The sequence below is a fragment of the Pongo pygmaeus genome, chromosome 7, assembly GCF_028885625.2.
Source record: "Pongo pygmaeus isolate AG05252 chromosome 7, NHGRI_mPonPyg2-v2.0_pri, whole genome shotgun sequence".
In the NCBI taxonomy this organism is placed as follows: domain Eukaryota; kingdom Metazoa; phylum Chordata; class Mammalia; order Primates; family Hominidae; genus Pongo; species Pongo pygmaeus.
The window spans coordinates 30,259,201-30,265,389 of NC_072380.2; positions in this window are offsets into that span (position 1 = coordinate 30,259,201).

Here is a 6,189-nt window from a genome sequence, read left to right on the forward strand (position 1 = left end):
AAACAAAAGCTCTGGAGATAAGCAGAATAAAAGCTGGCTTTCTGATTGAGGAACTGCACTATGGAAACCAAAACACGTTTTGGTGTAACATTAATCATGACATGCACTAAAAACATTGCTTTTGGAAGTTGTGGTTTTGTTTCATTGATATAGTATACTATTTACCTTTCCAGTCATCATGCTATCATATTTTCTTCACTAAGTTAATGAAAAATCTCATTTCCTAACTGTGGACAGACACTCTGTGGACTGAAAAGGGGAAACAAGAATGTAACTAGGAGGAAGGGAAGCAGGTTCTTTTCTTTTTCTCTTTTTGAGATAGGATCTGACCCTGTCACCCAGGCTGGAGTGCAGTGGCGCAACCTCGGCTCACTGCAACCTCCACCTCCCCAGCTCAAGTGATCCTCCCACCTCAGCCTCCTGAGAAGCTGGGGCTACAGGCATGTGCCACCATGCCCAGCTAATTTTTGTTTTTTTTTTGTAGAGATGGGGTTTTTCCATGTTGGCCAGACTGATCTCAAACTCCTGGGCTCAAGCAATCCTCCTGCCTCAGCCTCCCAAAGTGCTGAGATTATAGGCATGAGGAACTGCACCCAGATGGAGGCAGGTCCTTAAGGCAAAAACCAAGATTCCCCCTCCTCACCACAACTCTCCTCCTATGCTACTTTTTTTTTTCCTATCAGTACCTCTTATGTATATATTTTTCAATTCATTTGCCTAGCCCCTTTACAGCGTGAGCTCTACAAGGGAAAGACTTCTTTTGTCGATTACTATATCCCTAGCACATAGAACACTGCTGAAAACATACTATATACCCAGTAAATATTTGTTTAAAAGATTTTGAGGAGGCCAGCCGTGGTGGCTAACGCCTGTAATCTCAGCACTTTGGGAGGCTGAGGTGGGTGGATCATCTGAGGTCAGGAGTTCAAGACCAGCCTGGCCAACAAGCGAAACCCTGTCTCTACTGAAAATGCAAAAATTTAGCTGGGCATGGTGGTGGACACCTGTAATCCCAGCTACTCAGGAGCCTGAGGCAGGAGAATCACTTGAACCTAGGGGGCAGAGTTTGCAGTGAGCCGAGATCATGCCACTGCATTCCAGCCTGGGCAACAGGAGTGGAACTCTGTCTCGGAAAAAAAAAAAAAAGAAAAAAAAATGTTTTGAGGATACAAAAGTGTAGAGGGGAAACATTTCAAGAGAATCTTTTCTTGACAAGTAATACAGAAGAGACTTACTAGAGGCAAGACATCTCTTGGCTGGTAGTGATCCATCTACTGAGCCCAGGGCATTCCCGGGCTGTCCCTGACCAGCTGCTCTGCCTCTCCAAAGGCACGTGCATGAGCAAGCTGTCAATAAAGGACAGGAAAATCTGACATGAGCATCTTCAGGGCAAGGACCATCTTTTGGTGAGAGACTGTATTCGTCCGTTTTCACACTGCTATAAAGAACTACCTGAGACTGCGTAACTTATAAAGGAAAGAGGTTTAATTGACTCACAGTTCTGCATGGCTGGAGAGGCCTCTGGAAACTTACAGTCATGGTGGAAGACAAGGGAGAAGCAAGTACCTTCTTCACAAGGTGACAGGAAAGAGAAGTAAGAGTGCAGGAGAAACTGCCATTTATAAACCCACCAGATCTCATGAGAACTATCACGTGAGAACAATCACGAGAACAGCATGGGGAAACCGCTCCCATAATCTAGTCACTTCCCTTCCTCAACACGTGGGGATTACAACTGGGGATGAGATTTGGGTGGGGACATAGACCCAAACATATCAGAGACTGCTCTGCACAGAGAAGAAAATCCAAAAGAATCTTATTGATTGGGGAACTTTGAGCAAGTCACATCACCTCTCTGGGACTAAACTTCACCTTAAAATTAGACATAATTATGCCTGTCTCAACAGAATCATTACAAAAATCAGATAAAGCATGTAAAAGCATGGCGTATAAAGCTGGCTGGTTGAATGTAGCTGAAGGTAAAGTGATTGAATAATCAACATTATGAGTATTATTGGGCTACTACTTTATGACAGACTCTTTGCTAAGCACTAGGAATATGGGGATGAGTAAGACATGGTCCCTGCACCCATGTGACTCTCAGTCTACTGGAGAGACAGAAATGGAAATAAATACCTTTGTTAATAAACTGTAGGTACACAGGTGTGTGGTAGGGGATAAAAAAAGAAACAATCACCTGCAGAAAAAGGGAATCAAAAAGGATTTTGGAAGAGTGGAAATGCTTAAGTTGGCTCTCTATGAAAGGATGTTTCCAAACAGATGAGTGGCTTATTCTAGGTCACAGAAGGCACAAAGTCTTAGGCAACAATAAAACAGTTAATGGGAATGCCGAGAGTAGTTTGGTTGTGGAGACCCTAACCCAGCGGCGCTAGAAGAATTAAAGACACACTCATAGAAATATAGAGTGTGGAGTGGGAAATCAGGGGTCTCACAGCCTTCAGAGCTAAGAGCCTCGAACAGAGATTTACCCACATATTTATTGACAGCAAGCCAGTGATAAGCATTGTTTCTATAGATTATAGATTAACTAAAAGTATTCCTTTTCGGAAGTAAAGGGATGGGCTCTGGCTCGTTATCTGCAGCAGGAGCATGTCCTTAAGGCACAGATCGCTCATGCTATTGTTTGTGGTTTAAGAACACCTTTAAGTGGTTTTCTGCCCAGGTTGGGCCAGGTGTTCCTTGCCTTCATTCCGGGAAACCCACAACCTTCCAGCGTGGGCGTCATGGCCATCACGAACATGTCATAGTGCTGCAGAGATTTTGTTTATGGCCAGTTTTGGGGCCAGTTTATGGCCAGATTTTGGGGGCCTATTCCCAACATGCCCCTCTTATTTGATTTGCAAAGCAACAAAAGCAAAGGCAGCTTTGTCATGGTGAGCTACTTCCCACAGGAGTCAGGATATGCATCTGCAGACTATACAAAGACAAACAACACAGATTAAAAGCACAATCATCATTCAAATCACAGAGCATCCAAGTGTTTTTATCCATTTTAATAGGTTACTAGCTTCTAATCTGTCTGCAGCTCCTTCAAGCACTCCAGTTCCTGGCATTAACGTCAGGCATGCCTGGGATGCTTTAAATATTTGTTCTTTTAATTTTGCAATATCCAAAGACAAGTTTGTAGAGTGTCCTTCTAGATGCTTTTTTATTCTTCCCCAAATTTTGATCTTATTAAGAGCTATTAATAGTTTCCACAAATCCTTATGTTTAGCTCCTACAGCAGGCCATATCATTTGAGGTTGAGGTGCCACTATACCACCATGGTTCCAGATAATAGGAATTCTTGCAATACTTCTTACCATTTCTACCATCTGACAATTTTGTTCAGACCAGCTGAATATAGTGTCGCCATGGCACACAGACTGAGAGGTGCAATTTAAGCTAAACATCCCCTTAGGGGACCAATTAATAATGATTCCGTAGGAATCGTTGCACAGCACCTCTGCCTGTTCTGCAATACAATCTTCCGAAACAAGTATGTTCATTATTTCTAGCCAGGTCCAATACTGTTTACAAATAGCTTTTTGAGGGTGGTATGCCTCAATTATAAGAACAGATTTATTATGGTAAATACTGAGGTCAGAAAGCATGTGTAACAGTGTCATAGAGTGATTACATCCAGGCATTATTGCCGGCCAAGATTGATAAATACGCCCAATAAGTAAAATTGTTCTTGTGTCAGCCCTTGTTGAAGGAACACTCATGGCAATGATGATCACCGCTATCATAGCTACCATTAAACTACTCATTGTGACTGGTTGTCCTGCTTTCCTCAGGTTTTCTTCTGCCATCTGTGACAGCTTCTCGAGCTGTCCTCAGGTGGGTGGCTGTGTTTGACGGGTGTTGCTTGTGACAGTTGGGGTCCTCCTTAGCATCAGTCTCAACATGGCTGTAACTGGGGGGTCCTCGGGATCCTCCCAGAATCTCTTCCTCGGCATCTGGTTCATGATAAGGTTTCAGGTGTCTTGATGGTATCCAAATTGGCTGATGATTCGGTCCTGGAGAAACACAAGCATAACCTCTACCCCAAGTTATTATTTTAAGGTTGTATAACTGAATTAATGGCTCTTAAGTCAGTTAACATTCTCCATTTACCTGATTTTTTCTTAATTACAAAAACTGGAAAATGTTGGAGGTATGTGCTCGTTTTCTAATTGTTCAGTAATGAATTCCTCGAAAGCCTCCAGTTTCTCTACTTAGCGGCCATTGTTTTATCCAAATTGGCTACTCTGTTAACCATTTTAAATGTACAGATTCTGAAGGCTTAACAATGGCTGCCATCAAAAATGATATCCTAAACCTTGGTGGGAACTTTGTCTTTCCACTTGAAGTGGTTCCTTTAAACCTTGCAAACTTTTTCCTAGTCCCATACCAGGGACATACCCCATTTCATGCATCACATGTTGACTTTGAGGGCTATATAATTGTTCAGGAATTAGAACTTGTGCTCCCCATTGCTGTAACAAATCTATTCCCCATACTTTTATAGGTACAGAAGTTATAATTGGTTGAATAGTCCCAGGTTGTCCATTGGGCCCTTCACAATGCAAAATATAACTACTTTTATATAGTTCAGGGGCTTTACCAGCTCCAACTATGTTAAATTGAGTGGGTTGAATTGGCCACGCGGATGGCCAGTGCTGTAGAGAAATGATTGATATGTCCGCTCCTATATCTACCAAACCTTTAAATTTCTTTCCCTGAATAGTTATTTCACAGGTAGGACATTTATCAGTAATTTGATTTATCCAATAAGCTGCTTTGCCTTGCTTATTTGTGCTTCCAAATCCTCCTGTTTGTTTAATTTCATTTTTCCCCATTCCCTACAGCACAATCAGGAGCTGTGCTATGTGCTCTCCTGGCTCTGCTTTCCAGGGAACAGAAGTAGATATAACAATTTGAATTTCCCCATTGTAATCTGAATCGATGACTCCTGTTTGTACTTGTACCCCTTTTAAATTTAAACTAGACCTTCCTATAAGTAATCCTATCATCCCTGCTGGCAAGGGTCCACAGACTCCTGTTGGGACGTTTTGCGGTGGTTCCGCAGTCAGAAGGCTCACAGCTTTTGTGCAGCATAAATCTACTGTGGCACTACCGGCTGTGGCAGGGGACAGACATTGTACAGGGGTGAGGGAATGGCCTGAGCCACAAATGCTCTGGTTTGGAATGGGGCCGGGATGGGCCCCTCAGGATGTTTCCCGAAATCAGATTCCCATCTTCATCAAACTTAGAATGACACTGGTTAGCCCAATGTTTCCTTTTTTGCATTTTGGACATATTTCAGGCTCAACGGTTTTCTTTTTTCCCCTATCAGGTGGCCTGACTTCCTGATTTTTTCTACATTCTTTTTTAGTATGACCATGCTTCCCACAGTTAAAATAAGCTCCAGGAAATGGAGTATTTCCTTTATCCACTCTCAGTCCTGCCATTGCCTGTGCCAACAAAGTAGCCTTATGCAGATTAGCCCCGATACCATCCCAGGCCTTGATATAATCAACTAAATGTGCTTTCCCTCTAATAGGTCTCAGAGCAGCCTGGCAATTGGGATCAGCATTGTCAAAAGCTAATAACTGCAACACTATATCCTGAGCAGCCGAATCTGCAATCACCTTTTTAAGAGACTACTGTAACTGAGCTATAAAATCTGCATACAGTTCTTTTGGTCGCTGCTTTACAGCACTAAAGGAAGGGTATTGCTCTCCACCTGAAGTGATTTTTTTCCCAGGCTCTAATGCACACTCCTCTAAGCTATTCTATGGCATCATCCTGCATGACCACTTGTGCATCTAAACCAGCCCAGCCGCCGACCCCCAAAAGTTGGTCTGCAGTTATATTAATTTGAGGTTGGGCCTGGGTGTTACGAGCAGCCTGAATGGAAGCTTCATCTGCCCACCAAGTTTTAAACGGTAAGAACTGAGCAGGAATTAGACAAGCTCGAGTAAGAGTGTCCCAGTCAGTAGGAATCATCCGACTGGAAACAGCAACATTCTTTAACAGTCCCATTACAAAAGGAGAACCTGGTCCATACTGATTAATAGCTTGTTTAAATTCTTTGAGTAATTTAAAAGGAAAAGGCTCAAATGTAGCTGTAATATTTCCCTGTTGATCAAGTGGGTGTATTCTAACAGGGAACTGCCAAGCCTCTATATCACCCTCTCGTCT